Source organism: Erythrolamprus reginae, chromosome 1 (assembly GCF_031021105.1).
Source record: "Erythrolamprus reginae isolate rEryReg1 chromosome 1, rEryReg1.hap1, whole genome shotgun sequence".
Taxonomy (NCBI): domain Eukaryota; kingdom Metazoa; phylum Chordata; class Lepidosauria; order Squamata; family Dipsadidae; genus Erythrolamprus; species Erythrolamprus reginae.
The window spans coordinates 256824516-256849186 of NC_091950.1; the positions used below are offsets into that span (position 1 = coordinate 256824516).

General features: G+C 40.3%; 1 long non-coding RNA gene across 2 annotated transcripts in view; it reads left to right on the forward strand.

The window, feature by feature from the left end:
* Positions 1 to 23714, forward strand: part of LOC139160589 (uncharacterized) — a 157909-nt gene extending 134195 nt beyond the window's left edge. For both annotated transcript variants that reach the window (XR_011557971.1, XR_011557972.1), the window contains exons 2-3: positions 18062 to 18151; positions 22829 to 23714. This is a non-coding gene — a long non-coding RNA (uncharacterized lncRNA). The remainder of the gene's footprint in view (positions 1 to 18061; positions 18152 to 22828) is intronic.
* Positions 23715 to 24671: the final 957 nt, after the last annotated feature.

Below are 24671 nucleotides of genomic sequence, written 5' to 3' on the forward strand. Positions count from 1 at the left end.
GGCTACAATCCTGGTTTGTGCCTTGGACTATTGAAACCTTGGGGGGGGGGTGCCAGCAAGAAGCTTGTGAAATTGACTGGACATCAGGACCCTGTTGTAACGTATTGTAACCTGTCTGCTGTGAAGACAGGTTTTCCTTTGTGCTTATTTTTTCCTGCTATAAAATACTTTTGGATTTTACCAGAGTGTCTGGCTGTTTTTTCAGTGGGTGTGGAGGTCTGGGAAAACCCAGACAGAACAGGATGGATGGTTGTACATGGGATAAGATTGTTCCTCACATGGAGAAGTTGCCATAAGTACCAATGGGCTGTCCATTCATCCCTGTCAAAATGGGTTATCTAAGTTGCCTTGTAGTGGGAAGTGTTTCTGTCAGAAAAATGTTCAGTTTGTAAGGCCTCAGTTGTTCCATAGGATCTCTATGGAGATCACACTTGATCTCCATAGAGATCACACTTCCAGGGAAGCTCTTGGAAGATACCATTGTTCGTTCACAATACAAGAATGCATTAAAAATATTCATCTATGAAATTATGAGGCCCTTCACCAAAATGATTTATTTATTTTATTTTATTTATTGATTTTGTCCATTGCACAATGAGAGTTATATTGGGTATACATATAGTAAATATATAATGAAGGTTATAGAGGATATACTCATAGTAAAATATATCTAAGAAAGAATAGAAGAGAAGAAATAGGAATAAAATATATAAGTGAAAGAATAGAATAAATAGAATAGAATATTCAAAATAACCACAGCAGGTCCAAAGTGAATCTTGTTTATTGGGCCCTTCGCAGCTGTCAGTAATCATAATTAACTTTATCTGCACTGCACTGGTCTGTATTGCTGGTATATTCATAAGTGTTTACACAAACTGAAAATGAAGAAATTGCTACTTGTTACAGAACGGATCACATGTGAAATTTATTTTATTTATTTATTTATTACTTAGATTTGTATGCCGCCCCTCTCCGAAGACTCGGGGCGGCTCACAACATTAAAATAGTGCATGCAATAGAAATACTGTACCATAAAACAAATTTTCAATAGACAGAGGTTTCTTTATAACAGGGTTGTTTTTTTCAGTCAGTCTGTACGGTTTTAGGATGGTTCCCTAGCCAGCAGGTTGGGAATTTGGGGTGTTGAAGTTGCAAAGGTTGAGAAATACGGCTTTAGACGATCCCAAGAGGTTTTTAAATCCCAAACAGAAAATTTGGCAACTTTGTAGGCGACAACATTTCTCTCCACTGAAAGGAAAGAGTCCTAACAAAGCTTCTCAGCACCCTGGAAGGGGTAACATAGAGATGAATTAATTACTATGTGAAATCCTCCTAGCAGTAGAAAAGGACAAGTGCAATGGTACAGGTTATTGCTAAACTACAGGAGTAACATGATATCGTAATTTATTGAATTTGCCCTCTAGTACATCATATTGAAATGCTGTACCTAATTGGCTGAATGCATAAGAGATTTATCTCCACTTGTGATAATTTGAAGGACCCTAGAAAGATCAATTTGCAATTTTATGCCTGTTAGAATAGGACATATCAAATGGGCCTATTTTGGCCCAAAGGCTGAGCGGCAATATGCTAGCATTTGGCTGTATTATATCTAGGGTAAAATGCTCCCAGTTTGCGCGTGCCTGTCAGTTTAATTTTATTTATTTATTTATTTTATTTATTAGATTTGTATGCTGCCCCTCTCCATAGACTCGGGATGGCTCACAACAATAATAAAACAATGTATGACAAATCTAATATTTAAAGTAACTAAAAAACCCTTATTAAAAAGCAAAACATACACGCAAACATACCATGCATAAATTGTATAGGCCTGGGGGAGGGGGATATCTCAATTCCCCCATGCCTGATGACAGCGGTGGGTTTTAAGGAGCTTACAAAAGGTAAGGAGGGTGGGGGCAATTCTGATCTCTGGGGGGAGCTGGTTCCAGAGGGTCGGGGCCACCACAGAGAAGGCTCTTCCCCTGGGTCCCGCCAAATGACATTGTTTAGTTGACGTGACCCAGAGAAGGCCAACTCTGTGGGACCTAACCGGTCGCTGGGATTCATGCGGCAGAAGGCGGTCCCAGAGATATTCTGGTCCGATGCCATGAAGGGCTTTATAGGTCATAACCAACACTTTGAATTGTGACTGGAAATTGATCGGCAACCAATGCAGACTGCGGAGTGTTGGTGTAACATGGGCATACCTTGGGAAGCCCATGATTGCTCTCCCAGCTGCATTCTGCACGATCTGAAGTTTCCGAACACTTTTCAAAGGGAGCTCCATGTAGAGACCGTTACAGTAGTTGAGCCTCGAGGTGATGAGGGCAGTTGTCGGAGAGCTGGTCACAAAGGTAGTGTGAGGCTTTGCCCACTTACCAGGGCACCCACCATTTGGGTTCTTTTACCCTCTGTGCATTGACAAAGCATTCTGTGCATGCGCAGAGGGTAAAAGAATCCAAATGGCAGTGTCCAGGTGAGTCAACAGGTGGAGCCTCGTGCTCCCTTAGCGACCGGCTCTCCGATGACTGACAGGCACAAACAAAGCAGGAGCATTTCACCCCTGATTATATCCCCTCTCTTCATTGATATCAATGATATATTTTGCATGACTGCATTCTGCAGAGTTTTTTTGAAGCACAAATTCAGCGCAACGTTTTGCAGAGACACATAGCTTCAAGCAAGAAGGGGTTTCTGCACTCATGCTGTTGTGGTTAGCTCTGGCCCAGCTCCTGCCCCAAGGACTGTGGATGTGGGGGAGACATCCACATGCTGCAGGCCTGTTTTGCCCCCAGTGGAATCTGATGATGAAGGCTCCTCTGACCAAGAAGACATTAGTGACAGGGAGGAGGAGAGTAGGGCAGACAGCTCAGAAGGAGATCAATTATCTAGCTCCTCCTTGGATTCAAAACAAGAGTTAATGATACAGCCACGCATGTGGAGAGCGATGCATAGGCAACAACAACTGAGAGATTATTATCAAAAAAAATGAGGCCACCTGTGGTTGGGTGGGGCTGTGGTAATTAGTGAGGCTGCTATAAAGAGCAGCCTGTGGGTTTGGCCATTGTGGAGCATTATCTGATCGTTGTGTTTCGTGCCTGCTTTGCTGACTTTGATCTTTGTGTGCTGAATTTTCCCTGCTTTGAAACTAAACCAGAGCAGAGTGTGTTTCACTTTGTGAAAGAAGAAGGACTGTGAATTGCCTCACAGCTGCAAGCTAAGTATCTCAGAACTGATAAGGGACTTGTACCAATTACCAATTTGTTTGGAGACAAGTGCTCTTTGCTATACCAAAAGAGGGCTTAGGTTAAGTGGATTTTCGGTATAAAGAACATTGTTTTGAATTTTCAAACGTGTTTGTGTCTGAAATTTGTATCTGTGCATTTTTGGGAGGATTCTACCAGAGAGCTCGACAGAACACATGCTGTGCATGCATAGAGTCTCTTCTGGCTACATATATAGTATGTACTATATATATATATAGTACAGTCAGAGCAAGCAATTGAATGTTCTTAGAATGAAGGACTCACGTTGCAAAACCCTAGTTCTGACTTAGGAGGGAGGGGAAGAGAAAACTGAACAAAAGCAGGCATTCAAGCAGAAGATTTAAACCTCCACTCATCTCCAAAGCTCAGATGGGTGAAGTGAATAAAAGAGGAAACATGCACAGAAAGCACTCTCTGTTATGTTACTTTGTACAGGTTTTTTAAAATGGGGATAGATATGAATCTAGATTTATGCCTTGTTGCTAAATCCACCCCACCACCCAACAAAAACTATGGACACTTTGAAACAGGTATCTTCATTGTGTGGCCCATAGGTTACATGAGGCCCTCGACAGCTCCTAATGTGGCCCTATAAGATGGTGAACTTTTAACCTTATTATGTGATTTATGAGGGTCGCCCAGAAAGTAATGCTCCACATTTTTTTCTTCAATACTTATTTATTGAACACAATGGAACTTACACTCAAGAAAGAATGATGTTTCTTCTACACTCCCTATTTTTCTGCATAATCTCCGTCCCATTCTATGGCCTTCCTCCAGCGAGACACAAGGGCGTGTATGCCCTGTTGGTACCACTTCTTGTTCTAGTCACGAAGCCATTTCTGCCTTGTGTGAATCACCTCTAATGGCCTTACCCTTTGTGACAAGTGACTAACTGCTTTTCTGTCAACTGCAGATTCTCCATAAACTGTACACAAATGTTTGTGAATGTTCCCAACAGTTTCTTTCTCTGCAGTGAGAAATTCAATGATGACACGCTGCTTGTAACCTACATCACTTACAGATGCCATTTCAAAATACTGCTGCAGACTTGGTTAATACCACCATGAAATATCCAAACTGCAGCTGGACTGTGGACAGACAGACAGATAGACAAAGTCAAGCCATTTCCATTCAATTGTTAAGAAAACTACATGGATATTTCCACAAATTCAGAAGCAACAAGTTTTAATTCTATAGAGATTATCCTACATGTATACTTAGCAATGATTGACATGTGCTGTTTGCCAAGCTACAATTCACACAAAGTTCTGGTTTAAAAAAAAAACAACCCCGTGTTTTCAAAGTGTAAATATAAAGTTTTAAAGAAAATAAAGAAAATGTGTGATGGAAACATGTTGAATAATACATGCATCCAATCATGCCTGAAAGTTCATACTGGTATCACTGACTTAGATGATGAGAAGCTCTTGCGTTGTGTGAATAGTAGCATCCTGTGACCTCAAGCTTGGGATTCAACAACACTACTATTGGCAGCTTGTCTCTTGTGTCAGCATAAGAACAATGTGATCTTTTGAATGGAAACAACAAATAAAAAACAGGATGAAAAAAACCACGGAGGAGTATTTACACCTCTAAAAATCACCCCGAGTCTACGGGGAGGGGTGGCATACAAATTTAAATAATAATAATAATAATAATAATAATAATAATAATAATAATAATAATAATAATCACAAACACCTGAAATCCAGTTTCAGAAGCACCCCAAAAATACCATTCTCATTCATTACAATGCCCATCAGCTATGAGATGATGATGTTACAAGACATCAGAAATTGGAGATTGTCTCTTCAAAGTTTACCAAACAAAATTTGCTTTGTTTCATTCAATAATTCATTCTGAAAAGAATAGATTAAAAGATAGCATAAAAGAGAACTGGAGTTGACTGAGGCCTCTCCTTAAAATATTACAGCTGATGTTAAAAAACTATGAATCCATTACTTTTTAAGAACAGATCCTAAAAGACAATCTTTCATGGTTCACCACTTGACAACCAAGTAGTGGAATGGCTATGGGTATTCTCAATGCTAGTCAGCAGAAAAGAAAACCCATCATTGATGGGAGATGATTTTTCAAAGCCACTAGGAGGGATCAAAGTGTTGATTCTCCTTATTGATTTTCTTCACCCTAATCAGTGTCATCTTATCCTATTATCTCCTGATCTATGAACTCATTTTCAACTTTAGCATAAAAGGTTCTGTGATTTAGCACCACATTAATTTTTGGCACAACTTCATGAGATTGTTCACTTAAAATGCGAGTAGACAAAAGCTAAACTGAACCACTGTTGAAGTATATTTCTATATCTGTCTATCTGTCTGTCTTTCTATCATCTATTGTATATATATCTCTCTATCTATCTATCTCTCTCTATCTATCTATCTATCTATCTATCCATCCATCCATCCATCCATCTTTGTAAATTTTAATTCCTATTGTCTAAGCGATATTATAAGCCTTTATTTGTCCTAAACAATTTAAGTTCTCCAGTATGATTAAGTGCTATAGAATAACTATTAATGACAGATCTGATCTCACAAACTTGACTTCTCTATTGATAGTGAAAGTCATGTGGAAAAAATCCACATGGAAAGTCATGCTCCAAAATTTAGGGAAAAAATGGGAAACAACATTTTTACACATGATTTTTATTTCTTAAGTAGGGAAACATTGAATTTCCAGAATAGTGTTATTACAGTTGTCACTTTTCTTTGTCATATTAGAAATATCTCTTAGGAAATTGCCATATGTTAAATTCTCACTTATTATATTTGGCAAAACATCTATAATTTTTAACCTTAGCTCAAGGCTTTTTTTAAAAAAAAATAATCTAGCATATTAGCATAATGTTATGGCTACACAGTGGTTACCTCATAATTTGCTCTTAGACTTGTGCTGAGATATATATTTGGGACTTCCATCCTTCTGAGGTCAGTAAAAGGAGGATTCAGATTGTTGAAGGCAATAGGCTGACTCTGTAAACTGTTTAGAGAGAGTGGTAAACCACAGTAAAACAGTATATAAGTCTAAATGCTATTGCTTTCCCACCTTTAGTTAAATATGTAGAGAATGGAGAAAAGTAGCAATCTCCATTCTGCTGTCCGATGTTGAGTGATATTTTAGTTCTGATATCTTTTAAGTGCAGCATTACAAAATTTGATAGTGATCCAACCTACCTCCTCCAACATGCATTCAGCTATATATTTTTTATTTCTAGTCACATTACCAAATTAGCTTTTAAACTGGTTAAGTCCCAGCAACGAATCCTATCTGATTGGGCTGCATTGTAATTCTGATATATGGAGAGATCCCAGTTCTTTTTCAACCCAACCTATATAATATGTGGATTTTTTCCCCCCTGTTAGGCTACTGTTGAATTGTACTGTGCTGGAAGCTTCGATTCGTTTTGATCATTTCAGCACTGCTCATAGCTAGTTCAAGTTTGCTGCTTAGTAGAACGCTATAAATTAGAAAGAAGAATGGCTGCACTCTTGATTTCTTTTCAATACGGGTCCATAAATCACAAAAAGTAGGTGTTTTCCCCATATTCAGAATCCCTTGCTTTCAATTTTATCCATTTTACAGCTCTTCGAGGTACATTTTCAGCTCTCAGAATATTTATTTATAGGAACTGTTTTAAGATCTAACTCCTCAATAATATTTTTTTTTAAAAAAATCTATAGCTAGACAAATTGATCATTACTTTGTCACAACACATTATGAAATAACTGCATCAGAAAAACAACAAGTGCTTCTTCAGGAGTCAAGAGACAGAGGTAGAAATTAGAATGAAAGTAAGAACAAACAGGTTGGATGGAAGAGGGAGGAAAAATCTTATGCTACCACCAGTGCCTTTCCAAAAGGCAAATGGATTGTTTTTTCCCTTGAGAAAGGGAAAAAAGGAGAAGTTTTGCTTCCCATTCAAGAAGCTTTATTAATTCTGGGAGGATAGTGGGGGTTATGGAAGGAAAGCTACTGACACGATGGAGGGAGAGGGGAGTTTGGAAGGGTCATAATTTTTTTTGCATTCATCTAATTCAGTGATGGCAAACCTTTTTTTGCTCAAGTACCAAAAGGCCACATGCAATAGCATATGTGCACGAGCCCATACCCATAATGCAATGCCTTCCTCCCATGCATGTGCACACCACCCCCTTGCTGCCTCCTCCCCCCAAGCATGTGCGCAGGCAGTGATGGGCTATCAAAATTATTACTACCACACTGTGGGCGTGGCTTATGCATTTTGTTTCAACATCTTTCAGTGCAAATTGGGTACTCTGGGGTGGAGCTCCAAATTTTGCTACTGGTACTACGTTCCTAACTGTACCCGTAGGAGCCCATCACTGCTTGCAGGCCTCAGTGAAACCTCCAGATTTCCGGTAGGCCCAGTGGGTCCATTTTATGCCATCCACAGGCTCTGGAGCCTTTCCTGAAGCCTAAAGAGGGCAAAAATAGCCTCCACCGCCCTCCGTAAAGCTGAAATCAGCTGGCCAGCAAACACATGCATGTTGAAGCTAACATAGGGCAATATCTTGCATGCCCTCAGATATGGCTCTGCATGCCACTTGGCCAGATTTTAACATTGGTAAAGCAGGACATGGGGGAGGTGTCTTACACCTTTCCCCACAGGCGCTCTTTTCTCCTCGGTGCCTTGAAGAAGCAGCCACCTTCAGGCAGCACACTCTGCCCCTTCAGCTTTGGGGCAGGTGGCTTGCTCCCATTTGCAGGCACTGATGACCCTCTCCAACATTTGAAGGTTGGCGGGGCAAATCGGCCACAGAGGGCTGAGTTGTACATAGCCGAGCAAAGTTTTGCCACCTCTCTCACTGCAGCACCGACCAGGAAATGCCGAGTTCCCCTCGGAAGGACTCTCACCTGGGAAAAGACAAAGCTGCTGAGACCCGAGCTCTGTAAAAAGTTCCTGGGAACTCCAGACCGTTCCTGAATTTTGGGGAGGCCCTTTAAGCAGCTCTGGGGAGAGTTGGGAAAATAAGGTAATAATAAGGTACCTTATCTCAGGCACACAATCAGTTTCCTGGGCTTTTGGGGTGGCTCTAGAGTCGGAATCCGCCTAGGTGACTCCAAAGCTTCCTGCTCAATGTGAGAGCTTCCTCGTCTCGTCCATCTTTCTTTCCCTCCATTTAAAAGGGCCGCCTTTGTAGGAGGGAGAAGATCTGACTGCATGTAAATCTAATAAACTTAAAGAGCTACACTTTGCGGAGAATGGGAGATGGAAACTGGGAACAAATCCTGAAATAGTGGGGAATTTTTAAATAGGAAAAATCGCCTTTAGCGTTTGCACTGTCAAAATAAAGTGGTGTTATACTCGAGCGTGAAAGTGCCAGGAATTTTTTTTAAATGCTGCAGGACATGGGACAAATTGCTAAAAAGTGGGACTGTCCCGTCAAAAGCGGGAAGTCTGGTCACCTTACACTTATGGCATGCGTGCCATGGGTTCACCATCACAGATCTGGTTGTTAGTACTCTCCCTGAGAGCTCTTGTGGCCTCTTGGATCTTTCCATCACCCCCACCATGCTCACAGAAACATCCTGGATGAGAAGCAAAACGATACCTATAAAGTAACCATCCTTACCTTGTGGTAAATGGGTAATATTTCTGGATCATTTCAGTTTGATAAAACAATGAAAGTGCTCATCTCCTTTGGCACAGCAGATGAGTCATGCTGGATACCAGTTATCCCTTCCAGCAACAGATGTGGTTTATTTTGAGGGCTTTGGGCTTCTTTTATATACTATTCACTTTAGTGATGTAAACAGGGTTTTGTGATCTGCATGCAATTAAAGATTGCCAGCTAAGAGACGATACCACCTGAATGGAACCTTCTGCCAATTTTACTTATTCTCTGGAGGCAAAGCAAATGAAAGCAGCATCTTCCTCTGAAGCAAATTATTTTTTTTTAAAAACACCAAAAAAAACAGCAACTGGCAAAGTGCATTCTCAGATGAATATTTTCCAAGCAGCAAGAGGCAAATTTAATATATCTCAGTTCCAATTGGTGTCACATAAGGTTTTGTGAGGACCTCCATAACACTAATGATATATCTTTGTGCATCTTAAACAGCCCACCGATTATTCCAACAGCCAGGCCTCCTAGGTGCTCTGTCTTGACAAATAAAATGAGACCAGATGGCCTGATAAGTGCATACATTTTAATAGTAAATAAATGAGTCCTCGGTAGTTCGGCTGCAGTTAGCAAGGGAGTTGGTTTCCAGCTGCTTGTTTTTCTGCAAACAGCTGAATAAATACATTCCCTGTATAATATGATTTTCAGCAAGAAAATGATTACTTGGTAGCTCAAGCTTCAAATATATTTCCCCTACTATTGTTTATCTGGAAGCAGATGGGATATAGCTCAATGACTTTCTAATAACTTTGCAAACTCATCCTGGTGCAGAACCAAGTCAGAAACAGGCAATTTTAGAAGGAGGTCTCCCAGGTGGTTGGTTGGCCTTTTCAGACTTAAGCCTTATGGGACAGAAGTTTTCTATCCCCCCTCCCCCGCCATCATCTTTGACCTTGCAAGGGTTAGAGATTTGCAAATCCACTTCTACTTCCTAGTCTGTCTATAGAAGCAGTTAAAATGAGAAGGACCAAGAAAAGGTTGCTAGAATTGGGTAGGTTTAGTTCAGGGGTCAGCAACCCATGGCTCTGGAGCCACATGCGGCTCTTTGGGCCCCCTGCTGTGGCTCCCTGTTCCATCACTGGATGACCTCACCCTACCCTCCCTCACCTGGCCTGAGAAGGTAAGGGTGGTGGCAGGAATGAAGAAATGGCTGATTTTCTGGTACTGATTGAGGAACGATCACCAATCTTCCCCTCTCACGACTCACTGGCTGGTTGTAGTGGGGCCAGGAGGGTGCGCAAATGTGGGACATGCTTCTCAAAGTGCAGCAAAGGTGCACGCAGAGGGCGGGTGGCAGCTTGCTTAAGGAGGGTCTTTGGAGATGGATCTTTTCCTGCCCTAAGGATCTTGCTGTTGCTTTATTTTATTTATTTATTTATTTATTTATTTATTTATTAGATTTGTATGTCGCCCCTCTCCGTAGACTCGGGGCAGCTCACAACACAATAAAAACAGTTCCTAACAAATCTAATAATTTACAATTTAAAATTTAAAATAGTTTAAAAAAAACAATTTTTAAGCAGACATACCTACAAACATACCATACATAAATTATATAGGCCTGGGGGAGATATCTCAGTTCCCCCATGCCTGACGACAAAGGTGGGTTTTAAGGAGTTTGCCAAAGGCAAGGAGGGTATGGGCAGTTCTAATCTCTGGGGGGAGCTGGTTCCAGAGAGTCGGGGCTGCCACAGAGAAGGCTCTTCCCCTGGGGCCCGCCAACCGACATTGTTTAGTAGCTCTTTGGTCGAGCGTGGAAGGCTTAAGATCCAGCCCAAAGAGGTAGGAAGCGAAGGCTGCTTTATGCCACTTTGCTCCTGCATTGGTGACCTCCTTCCCTCTCCCCCTCCTTCTCCTTTCATGCAGAAGGAGCACGACAAGGCAGTGGCTGGATCCTTAGGGCAGGAGAGAAGTTGCATCCTTTTGCATCCTGTTAAGACCCGCCTTAAGCGAGCAGCTGCCTACCCTGCAAGCTCTTTGCTGTGCTTTGGCATTCACTTGATGAGGTTGTCCCTGCATGCACCATAGCTAACCAGGGAGTCACGAGAGGGGAAGGAGGGTCACCAGGGATGGGCTACTGCCTGGACGGGTGGGGGAGGAATGCAGTTGGGTAGCAAAAATAGATCTCCACTCCACAGCACCCAATTTGCACTGAAAGATGTTGAAAGAAAATGCAGGGCATCCTGCATAAGCCACACCCACAGTGTGGTAGTAAAAATTTTGGTAACCTTTCACTGAGGGTCTCCCAAAGGGAAGCCTCCACTGGGAGTGGTGATTGTTCCTCAGCAGAGAGAGAATGAAGGGGAAAGAGGGGGAAAGAGAGATGGGAGAAAGAGATAGTTGAGGGAGGGAGAGGAAGAGGGAGATGGGGAGAGGGAGGGAATGAGAGCAATGAGAGAAAGAAGGAGAAAGAGAGAGATGGGCGGGGAGGAAGGGAGAGAGAGAGAGATGGGGAGAGGAAGAGAGAAGAAGAGAGAAAGAGATGAGAGGGAGAAAGAGAAAGAGAAAGGGAAAACAGATAGAGATATACCTGTTTCCCATAGAAAGGAAAACATAGAGCGCCACAATGCCTGGGTAAGCATGGCTGAGGGAGGTCATATGACTTGATGGGAATGAGTGACATCGAGTTTCCCAGACCCACTTAGGTTTTGTGGCTCCGGGTGTTTTGTTTTCTCTGGGAAATGAATCCAAATGGTTCTGTTCTAGTTTAATGAAAAGAAGGCCTAAGGGCTGACATGATAGCAGTGTTAAAATATTTGAGGGGCTGCCACAAAGAAGAGGGGTCAGACTATTTGCCAAAGCACCTGAGGGTAGAACAAGAAGCAATGGGTGGAAACTGATCGAGAAGAGAAGCAACCTAGAACTAAGAACAAATTACCTGACAGTTAGAACAATTAATCTGTGGAACAGCTTGCCTCCAGAAGCTGTGAATTCTCCAACACTGGAGGTTTGATTGGACAACCATTTGTCTGAAATGGTATGGGGGTCTCTTGCTTGAGCAGGGGGTTGGATTAGAAGACTTCCAAGGTCCCTTCCAACTCTTATATTCAGTTAAGGCTTCCTCGGGGAGTGGGGCTGCCTCTTTTCAATTCCCTCTTCAGAGTTGCAACTGGTTTTTTAAAAAAAATAAAAATAAAACCTCGGAGTAAGTTTTTATTCCCTTCCTCATTGCATTAATTAGTGTGAGGTGCTTAAAGAATATTGGCTGTTTTTTGCTATTTAGGTTTTGGATTACTTTGGCTAGAATGATTGCATTTGGTTTGTTAATGTTGAACGCCAGATGTAAATCTGTGTGTGAATGGCTAAATCAAGGGTCTCCAAACTTGGGAACTTTAAGATTTGTGGACTTCAACCCCCAGAATTCTCCAGCCAGCATAGAGAATTCTGGGAGATGAAGTCCACAAGTCTTAAAGTTGCCCAGTTGGAAGGCCTCTTGGCTAAATTGTAAGAAGAAACGATCCCTCATCGTTCATTCATTCCTACTCATCCAGCCAGGATTTGTGAAGTGTGTGGAGCAGCCTTGATTTATCTCACTGAGTTTCCTTACAACCTCTTCTGGCAGTTGGGATAACTAATAGGGTCTATGCTTTTTGAAATAGCACCCGCTTGGCTTGTATTGAGAGTACATGTACACAGTACACTTAACAGTCATATTTTTCAAGAGCTGTAAATGTATTTTCTATTTTCAGCCCTTTGGACAATGGTATATTTATTTATTTATTTATTATTTGGATTTGTATGCCGCCCCTCTCCGAAAACTCGGGGCGGCTCACAACAAGTGAAAAGACAATCCAATACATAATCCAATTAATTAAAATATTATAAATTTAAGAAAAACCCCTATACAGTACTAACATACACACACACAAGCATACCATATATAAATTCAACGTGCCCAGGGGAAGATGTTTAGTTTCCCCATGCCTGACGGCAAAGGTGGGTTTTGAGGAGTTTACGGAAGGCAGGAAGAGTAGGGGCAGTTCTGATCTCCGGGGGGAGTTGGTTCCAGAGAGCCGGTGCCGCCACAGAGAAGGCTCTCCCCCTGGGGCCCGCCAACCGACGTTGTTTAGTTGACGGGACCCGGAGGAGGCCCACTCTGTGGGACCTAATCGGTCGCTGGGATTCGTGCGGCAGAAGGCGGTCTCGGAGATATTCTGGTCCAGTGCCATGAAGGGCTTTAAAGGTCATAACCAACACTTTGAATTGTGACCGGAAACTGATCGGCAGCCAATGCAGACTGCGGAGTGATGGTGAAACATGGGCATACCTGGGTAAGCCCATGACTGCTCTCGCAGCTGCATTCTGCACGATCTGAAGTTTCCGAACACTTTTCAAAGGTAGCCCCATGTAGAGAGCATTACAGTAGTCGAACCTCGAGGTGATGAGGGCATGAGTGACTGTGAGCAATGAGTCCCGGTCCAGGTAAGGTAAGGTTTAGTATTTAAGTTTTCAAGCATGCCAAGTTATTTTTATTTTTTTTAAAAAAAAATATTTTTATTGAGTAATTAACAACATATATACACAAAATATACATATATACAAGTCAAACATCCATTAAACTCCACATAACAATGAGAAAGAAAACCTAACCTAACAAATAACATGTATCACTAATATTAATATCATTTTGCAGCATTACGTATTGCTATATCTTCTATTTGCCTATATCACTATTCCATGAACTTATCCATAATCATGTATTTTTCTCTCTTCATCATCCTTCATGGATAGTTTATGTCAATCTACCTGTCATCTTTTATTTTATGTTTGTTGTTGATTGTTTCGATTTATTTTTGCATTCCAACCATTTGTACCAGCTTTCCCAGATCCTATAAAATTCTGCTTCCTCTTTGTCCTGTAGTTCCATAGTCAATTTACACAATTCCACATGTTCTAATATTTTTGTTGTGATCATTGGGTTTGAAGTTGTTAAGTGAATCTGGCTTCCCCATTGATTTTATTTGTCAGAAATTTAGAAAAGGTGATTGCTTTAAAAAAAATACTTAAAGTCAACTTATTATTATAAATGAAAAGAAGAAATTTGTTTGGCTTTTTATAATAGGTCTTCATGCATGAACTAATTCTAACATAATTCTAAAATCTTATCCCTACTAATTCTAATATAATACTTAAATCATATCTCTTTTTTCTGTATTGAAATTTTTATTTTTAGAATAAGCGGGGAAGATACAACCCCATTTTTATGTTTAATGTTATGTTTGTCAGTTTTGTCTATTTTATGAAAATTAATAAAATTTATTGAAAAAAAAATAGAAAAGGTGATTGCATGACCTGGGAGACTGCAACTGTCATAACTATGAGTCAGTTGCCATGCATCTCAACTTTGAACACAATGGGGATGCTAAATGTGAAAAACAGCAATAAGCCACTTTTTTTCCAGTGTCATCGTAACTTCGAACAGTCACTAAATGAACTGTTGTAACGTGAGGACTACCTGTATTGGGAATCGTAAATATGAAGTTATTCCCAAAGGGGGAATCCAGGCTGAAAGCAGAGAGTTCCAAATCCCAGCAGAGATTAGATTTAAATCAGGAGTTCTTGTTTCATGTCTCTTTCTCTTCTCCAATACACTCCATCTGATATCTTATGCAACGGATGGGAATCAAGACCTAAGTCATAAAAATTAAAGCTTCAGAGTCACCAGACACTCTAATAATCAATTACTATTACATATCATGCCTTTTCTTATGAGGTTGTGAAAATGAAATCAGTAGAGGTTCATATATACTGTCTTAAGGGTGTGGGGAGGAAACAGGTAGGAAAGGCAAAGTACCAGTGCTAGTTGCAATCTAGGTCTCAGGGTGTTTTTCTATCTTCATCCCACATCCCCTTTAAAATCTTCAAAAACCTGCTTCATGCTGCAGTTTATCCGCATTTGATTTTCATGGTTTATCTACTTACTTTTAATTTCTGCACTGTTTGCTCATAATTGCTTGTAAATTGTTGGCACATTATTACGCTTTCCTGTTTGTTTTCATCGTGGCCATTAATACATTCAAACTACTGCAAGAAGGATTAAATGCATATCGTGCACTTTAAAAATGCATAAAATAAGCAAATAAAATCCTGAATAAGCCAGCATGCCAGCTCCATTAACTTATTCCTCAGTCAGGACAAGACTGATCGAGATTAACTACCTATGGTGGTTTCCTGTTTGCTTTTGGTTATCTTCTATTTGGCTGTAGAAGATAATAACCTCTACTTTCAACTACTTCTAAGAAAATATTATTGAAGCGGTATGGTCCTACTACTACGCTTTATAAAGTCTGTAAAACATTTCTTTTATCATGGTCTGAACTTCCCATAGTTAAAATGTCTTTAAAAGAGGGGGTCTGCTGAGAACCAGTTTGGTGTAGTGATTATGGCACAAGGCTAAAAAATAGGAGAGAGTAAGTTAGGGTCCCAATTTTAGCATGAAGCCAAGGGGGGAGCGTTGAGCCAATCCTTTTATCTCAGCCCAAAGGAGGCGGCAATGGTAAAGCATTTCTGAAATCTTGCCCTGAAAACTACAGGAACTCATCCAGGCTTCTCCAGGATTCCATACCATAGGTGGGATCCAGTCAGTTTGCCAAACTGTTAGTTAATTGCTTATGCAGTTCAGAGAACCTGTTAAAAGATTACCTATGAGACCCTCTTCTGCTTCATGCACCCCAGCGACCGGTTAGGTCCCACAGAGTCAGCTTTCTCCAGGTCCCATCAACCAGATAATGGGCTGATGGGACCTGAAGGTCTGGCAGGGCCTAGGGGAAGAGCCTTCTCTGTGGTGGCCCCGGCCTGCTGGAATGAACTCCCCCCAGAGATATGTACTGCCCCCTCCCTCCTGATCTTTAGTAAAGCTCTGAAGACCTACCTCTGCTGGTGGGCATGGGGGCCCTGAGAGATGAGATTGTCTCCAGCTGATGTTGTGAATGATTAAATTGGATGAATGGGAATGACTGCATATGGTTTTTTTATGATTTTATTAATAATTCTTTTTAAACAATAATTAGATTTCTTCATACATATTGTTTTCATTATGTTCTACACCACCCCAAGTTGCTTCAAGAAGTTTAGAAGTCTAATTAATAAATAATAAATAAATAATAAATAAAGTGCAAAAGAAGTCTCTCTCTCTCTCCCTCTCTCCCTCTCTCCCTCTCTCTCTCTCTTCAGTTAATTGCTCCACTTAACAGTTGCAGATGGAATACAGCCCATACATGCTGAATCAAATCAAACAACAGAAACTGTCAAGATTAGGGCAGGGAAACCAATCAATCACCCATCTAGGGACGGGATTAACTTCTTCACTTCAGGAAGAAGGATGAGATTGCAAACATTTTCAGTAAGAGTATTAAGTAACACTTCTGTGACCAGCTGATATTTCCTGGAGTTTCCCAAGACCTTTTATAGCTGCTGCAGTGTTGGGCACTTCTTATTTCTTCCTGGGGTAAAAGATACAGGAGGGGGCAATGATGCAGCTTGATCATACAGGACATGAATTTAATGCATGTGTGGTCCAGCCAGCTGTATTGCTTCTGCTGTGAAGCACCCAATTTAGAATATAGAAAAGATAGAATAATAGAGTTGGAAGGGTTAATGGCAGCATGCCCAGGCTTTCGATTAGCTTGAACAGCTGCTCTTAGTTTCCCTCTCAGCTGCTGTGTTTGCTTTGGGGTTGACTTTTTTAAAAGGGGGAATGGCTGTTTTAAGTTTTCTGCATTGTTTTACTGGTTCCTGGCACTGTCCTTTTGGGATGCACTTCCATCACTCTCTTTGAAAGCCTCTAGTGATGGAGCACCTACAACTTCTGAAGGCAAGCTATTCCATTAGTTTGATTGATTAGCATTAGGAGATTTATTGTTATCCCAGGCTGCTTCCTTGGTTAATTTCCATCCATGTTTCTTGTTGTGCCTTTTAGTGCTTTGGAAAATAGATTTGACTCCCTCATTTTTGGAGGAGCTCCTTAAATTTCCTGATGGAACAATTAATCATTGGAACAGCTTTCCTCCAGAAGTTATAAATGCTCCAACACTGGAAGTTTTAAAGAAGAGATTGGATGATTATTTGTCTGAAGTGGTGTAGGGTTTCCTGCCTAAGCAGAGGCCTCCAAAGTCCTTTCCAACTCTGTCATTCTATTGTATTCTAAATATAGGAACAGTGCTTTTTTATTGTTCCTATTTCATTGTGAATTGAACTAAGAGAAATTTCCTAAGGATGAGACCAATCAAGTTGGCCACACCCACCCAGTCACATGACCACCAAACCATGACCACTAAGGTATGTCCACAGATCCAGTAGTAAGAAGAAACACACACACAGAGAGAGACACACAACAACAGCAACAACAACCGGGGTGGTCTGCCAGCCATTTGTATTTTGGAAACTCCTTGGTTGCCAAGTCTTTGAATCCTGACCAAGCCAAGTTCCCTGCAGGACAATGGAAAAGAGCCAAGTCTTTCCTTCTTCAGAAGAATCAAACCTGGAAATGGAACAGGAAGCTAAAATAAATTCTCTTCCATGAGCTGGATTATGTAAATGTGTTTTCTGGCTAAGTGAAAGACTTGCAAGGCAAACATAAGACCTTGGGTTTGCTTCCCAATAAGGTTAGTTTACACAGAGACCTTAAATGTTATAATGGCTTCATGATCCTGAACAGCACAGCTTACCAGCCTGTGTGTAAATTGAAATGCAAACAGACAGGATGGAAATTATGAATCACTGGATCCATCATTTATGTATAAATTATCCAGAATCTTAAAAGTAAACACATTGTATATTGACTTTGACTGAAGCTTCCTGACTCAACATGCGTGAGTACAATAGAAGGAAATCGTCTTTAAAAATCAACCCTTCAAAAAAGACACATTCTACTTGGCAAGATTTCCTTGGATAACTAGAAAGGAAGGTATTTTTTTAAAAAAAACCTTTTAAAATATATATTTATGACTCTTCGTGGAAAACGGTATGCGGTCTGAATTCTGACAGTTCTATTGTTTAACTTTATTTGTTGCTTTCGGCACATTCAGATTAGTAAAGTAGAAATTTGTCTCTGAACAAAAAAAGAAGTGCCATTTCTCTTCATGTACTAGGAACAAAATGTTAAGTATCTTTTTTTCTTTCCAGATAAAAATAGATCCATGGGGAGAATAAAAGCCTTTCCCAGCCGATGTTCTACCAGTGTTGCTGACATCCATCTGTAGCAAACAAGAACAGGTAAGAAAGAACTTTCATTTCATACAAAATCAAATAACCATCAAGATTCAGTTTAAGAACAAGATGCAGTGTTTATCAGAAAGGGAAGCCATGGAATCCATATGTCCAAATACAGTTTAAAATATTACTTTTCCAGATCCATGCACTGCATGTTTTGTGCTTAGAAGAACATTTCTTCCCAACAGGTTTCCTGTTTCATTTGGTGTTTCATTTGATTCCTGCTGAAAGTTCCCAGTCCTTGAAATACCATATTTTTCAGAGTATAAAATGCACCAGAATATAAGACTCACCTTAGATTTTGGGGAGGAAAATAGGGAAAAGAATCTGCTTACCAGGTATTCATCTGGCTAGTGTCTATAGTCTAGTCAATTTGAGCACATTATTTTATCCCCTGGTTAGGGCTATAAAAAAACTTTACTTGGAGAGAGTAACAATGAAAGAGCTTCCAAGCCAGCAAGAACTGGGAACATCATTGGTACCTGGAAAGAAACATTCAGAGCAAATAGAGCAATGGGAAAAAAATCCTACAAAGACTTAGGGCTTGGAAAAAAATTCTTTACAACAAGTAATAGTGAAAGATCTTGCAAACCAGTAAGAGCTGGGAACATTGTTAGCACCTGGTGAGGGCTGGAAAGAAACAATCTGAGCAAGTAAAACAATGGGAAAAAATCCTACAAAGACAGGGTTTGGAAAACATTCTTCGCAGAGAGTAACAAAGAAAGAGCTTGCAAGTGGGTAAGAGCTGGGAACATTGTTAGCATCTGGTTAGGGCTGGAAAGAAACTACATTCAGAGTATAAGATGCACCCAAATTATCAGCCCCTTTTAGGGAGGGAAAATATGTGTCTTATATTTTGAAAAATATGGTAGACTAAAGACATAGGAAGGCAAAAAAAAAAGTCTCACTACACCAGCAGAAGTCTGCTGATACAACTGGAACTCACCTATCACATACTTCATATTCTCAGCCAAGAGGTGGGCTTCACATATTGTAGCAACCGGTTCCCCCAGCACTGGAAATAAGAGCGTGCACCATCTGTGCATGCATGCAATGTCAAATAACATGGTGATTTGTGCCATTGAGGGGGGGGTTCCACTTACCTCCCTCATTGGGTCACATTGTGAACCAGTGCATTTTTGTGCATGGGCATTCACCTTGTGCAATTAGGCTTCCGCGAATGCTCAGAAGTTAGAATCAGTCTAAAACACAGCTGAAGAGCTAATCAGCTGTGCTTTGGGCAAAGAAATGAAGGTCAGTATTAACCCAGGGGCAGATGGGAAGACCCTTTTTCAAGCAGCTGAACAAAGTTCAGTTACACAACATCACTAGTGGGTCACTACCGGTTCAGGCCATCCAGTCTGAACAGGGAGAAACCCACCCCGACACACATGTGCCATCCATACATGTCTTAAAACCACAGCAATATAGGACTGAATTACATCCGGGCAAGTGGGCAGGCCCACATGCAGGTCGCGACTACCGGTTCACCCAAACCAGCTGAATCCCACCTCTGATCATCTTGTTTGAGCAAGCCAGGCATGGGGGAGTTAGGATATTCCTTCCCCTAGGCCATTACAAGTTATGTATGGTATGTTTGTGTGTATGTTTGGTTTTTATAATAAGGGTTTTTAGTTGTTTTATTAAATTGGATTGTTACATGTTGTTTTTTTATCATTGTTGTTAGCCGCCCCGAGTCTGCGGAGACGGGAGGCATACAAATCCAATAAATAAAAAAAATAAAATAAGCACTGATCTATTACTTGTACTACTTTGATACTGATACTGATATATTGACGATATATTATTGACACTGCTGTTATAGTGCCCAAGGTATTCCGATGCTCAAGACCTCATATTTCATTTTAAATTTCAAAAAGCCGGTATTCTTCAAAGAAAAGAATTGCCTCAAGCATAATTTTTACTTGTAATAATGGTCTGGTCTCCAAACGGCTCCAAACGTTTTATAGAAAATTTAAAAAGTGATGGCTGGCCTACAACAAAGGACTTTATTTGGAAGCAAGCCAGTCATCCAGAAAAAGGTGAAAAGTAAGAGTAATAGAGAATCAACCACACAAACCTGCTAGAAGGGATGATCAGTAACATGACCATTTTTAACCTCTTACAGGAGGGGGTGTTTATGGCTGCTATATTATTAATGGGATTGTCTGCCCGACATTTGCTTTGTTTATTTATTTTTGCAAATTTATTTTTCCATATAGTCTCAAAAATCCCATCTCTGTGGATTACCCCAATAGTGTTGAGGAACCCAAGACTGAGGCAAGGTACGAATCCAGTCACAGAGGTACAATCTATCTCTGATTCTTAATTCTTGCAAAGCCAGTCACATTTCAACCCTTTCTTTTGTCTTCAGGACAAAGTTTCCCCAGCATGTCCTCAGAAATTCATTATATTCTGCGGTCAAGGTGGCTGAGCAAGATGAATGAGTGCCTGGAGATTTAAAAAGAAATCAGCAGATTAGTCATGTTTTCCAAAGGGAAACATGAAGCAATTGATCACTGATCCAGTGCCAGTGTTCAGGGATGTACGTCCATCGTGTTCGAAGAGGACTTTGACATCTGAGGGATGTACGCGATGTGTCCACAGGTGGCTGGTAAGGCCTGTGTTCTGTCACATGTTGGGCAGACATGTGTGGACACCATTGTCACAGTATTGCAGTTCTGGCTTTGTGGAGTGCTCGCTTCTCTTCTGCTATGAATGTTCTTCTGGCCTCAGATGTCTGGCAGCCTCAGTGGGTCAGCATGCGTTATGTTGATCGAAGTTATGCCAGGGTTTCCCAGTAAGTGATGTTGATATCGAGAAACTTGAAGGAGGCGTTCAACATGTCTTTGGATCACTTCCTTTGTCAGTGTTTGTCAGTGTTCAGTATGACATAATTACATTTATGCCTTTGCTCTACGCCCCAAAGGTGCTTTCCCCCCCCAAGAGACTTTCTGGTTTTTCTTTGAAGATGTTTTGCTTCTCATTCAAGAAGCTTCTTCAGCTCTGACTGGATGGTGGGGAATGGAAGGATTTATACTCCTTGCAGACAGCTGGCCTTTTGCATTCTTTTAACAAGTTGTTAATGTTACCTGAAGGTTTACCGGTGACATCAGGGTCACCTGAGTGGTGCACAATGGATGTGGAGCCTTCTTGAAACTGTTGAAAGGACTGTGTTGTAGATTGGGGGGTAGATTATGTCATATCCCTCCCCCTCTGTTGAGGGAATCCTTCCATTCCACACCATCCAATCCTAGCTGAACAAGCTTCTTGTATGGGAAGTGAAATGTCTGCAAAGAAAACCTAGAAAGCCCAGTTGTCTCTTCAAAAAATGCACTTTTGGGACAACCATGACCTGGATGACTGAGAATCTCCATAGACTTTGAATTGAATCAAGAATTGCATATTGTTCATACTTCTTGCAATTGGATTTCTGTGAATAAGTCTATCAGTTCTGGTCAGAGGTGGTATTCAGTCGGTTTGGAGCAATTGTAGCTGAGTGACAGAATACAGCTTTACATGCAGAATGTCCTTGTTGGGGTCACCAGTTAAACATTAGGGGTTGCCACAAAAAAAGAGGGATTTAGACTATTCTCCAAAGCACCTGAGGGTAGGACAAGAAGCAATGGGTGGAAACTAATCAAGGAGAGAAGCAACTTAGAACTAAGCAGAAATTTCCTGAAAGTTAGAACAATTGATCACTGGAACAGCTTGCCTCCAGAAGTTGTGAATGTTCCAACACTGGAACATGTTGGAAGATGTTAGATAACCATTTGTCTGAAGTAGTGTAGGGTCTCCTGCCCAAGCAGGGGGATTGGACAAGGTCAAAGGTCCCTTCAAACTCTGATGATTGGAAGGTGATTGTTGTTGTTGTTGCTATTTATTTATTTAATTTATTTAATTTATTTAATTTATTTAATTTATTTAATTTATTTAATTTATTTAATTTATTTAATTTATTTAATTTATTTAATTTATTTAATTTATTTAATTTATTTAATTTATTTAATTTATTTAATTTATTTATTTATTGGATTTGTATGCCACCCCTCTCCGAGAACTCGGGGCAGCTCACAACATATATAAGAAAACATAATAATACATCTAAAAGCAATTAATATAAAAACCCCTAAAATCCTGATATAATTAAAACATTCATTATCATTCACACCATGAAATAATAATAATAATAATAATAATAATAATAATAATAATAATAATAATAATAATAATATTATTATTATTATTATTATTATTATTACCACCTTTGGAGGAGTAACAAAAGAAAATAATACTGAGAATTTCACTGGAAACTGGAAGATAGCATCTTGATTCCTCTTCCTAAGGAATCAGCAGGATGTGTAGACAGAGGTCTGTATCAAAACCTGAAAATGTAAGACGACATAATCTCTCTCTATTCTGAATGGGCAGCTCAGTGCAACTGGAGATGTCAATGGGATTACTACTTTAAATCCCTTAAAATGTTTACCCAGTTTGGAAAGATGCTGGCAAACTCTTTATCTCCATCACATCAAAGGCTAGCAGAAGGGAAAACAATAGAAACTGCCTTCTCTTTACAAAATTGCTAAGGGGAGACAAATTGTAATCGCAATTCCAGGTACAGGGATGATACTTTAGCCACATATTTTTTTAATTGCTTATTTGATTTGCTTCTCTCAGTACTTGAGCTATGCAACTCCTGAGTGGAAAAACCCCACCAAAACACACATTAATAACTGGAGAGGATCCACCAATTGTGTTATCAAAGCTAGCAAGTTGCAGTGAGTCATCGGTCTCCAGCTGTGAAGAAACAAGAGGACCAAGACACTGATTAACAGAGTTACGGAAATGGAAGATGAACATATCTGACTGTTGATAAGTAATTGTTTTAAACAACGGACAGAGGAATCTGGGTGGGTCTCTATCCAGAAAGAAAATCCTTTTTCGTGCTGGGTACTTAGACTTTGTGTAGTGTGCCTGCCAATCGGGCTGATTGTTGTTCTAAAGCAGGCTGAGGAATTCTGGGAGTTGAAATCCACAAGCTAAAAAAGGGCCATAGTTCCCCACAACCTATTCTAAGGCCTGACACGGCATACCCCTTTGAACAGGGAATTGGAACCCCGCCCATTATCAAGAGCCTACAAAAAGTTGCAGTCTATAAAGATGTGCAGTTTGTTAATAAAAAGTCATTCATCGATATAACAAAAGGTTACAACTCCCGGAGAAAATAGAACATGAAGAAATAACCACAACATGTATTCAAGGAAGGTGATAAACACTTTTGTGGCTGGATACATTACCCTACAGATTAAGCAAGAAAATAAGGCAGAGATTTTCAAAGGTTATTGGTAAGGCAGGTATGAGCATGTTGGAGCATAAAAAACAACACCCCCTTCTCCTCTTTTATTGGCTATAGTTTGCATAAAGTTGCTTGCATATTGCCAGTGGCACAATATTGTATGATTTCACGGAATCTGTTTTTAATTATGCTGTCACTTTCTCTCTCTTTTTGCTTCCACTGATATCTATATTGCAATAATTCTTGTTTTTTATTGTGCCCTTTTCCCTGACACGGTAGTTAATCGGTTACTTAAGAAAAGCCAAAAATAATATTACAACCTGGAGTCGTGTCCCAGCCAAAATTAATCTCTGTTAAGTTTCGTTTAAATGAAATAAATAAGTTTGTGAAACACATAATAATATTCCAGATGTCCTTAAATTTTTTAGTTACGTTGGTTTATATAACATGCTTCTTACATTAGTCACTATTTATTTTTCTTCTAGGACCAGCCTGATCACAGATTAAAACAGCCCAATATGTGTGTGTCTCTAAGCAGCCTTGATTGATAGATTATGTACCATCAAATTGGTGTCGACTCTTAGCAACCACATAGATAGATCTGGAAAGAAAGATCTCCAACCTTGTCCTTTGGGTGCGTTATCACTGTAATTGAGTCCATCTAACTTGCTGCTGGTTGTGCTCCTCTTTATTTCCTTCCACATTTGCCAGGGATGTAGAGTTCTCCCCAGAGGTGGGTTTTAGCAGGTTCTAATGAGTTCTGGATAACCTGTAGCAGAAATTTTGAGTAGTTTGGAGAACCAGTAAATACCACCTCTGACTGGCCCCACCTCCATCTATTCTCTGCCTCTCAAGTCCCAGCTGATCTGAAGGAAATGGGAATTTTGCAGTATCCTTCCCTAACAAGCCACGCCCACCAAGTCACACCATGCACACTAAGCCACACCCACTAAGCCACACCCACAGAACCAGGAGTAAAAAAATTTGAATCTCACCAGTGGTTCTCCTAAGAATTAAGTCTTCACATAATCTGTCCAAAGTAAGACAATTTGAGCCTGGGTAACTGTGTCTCAAGTGAGAAATCTGGGGTTTTTATTGTTTTCTTTGGAATATTCATGTTATTTGTTTCCTTAACTATACATGGTATTCTCAGGAATTGTCTTCAACACCAGGTTTCAAAAGCAGATATATATTTTGTGTATGACATGTCATACAAGGGCTAGC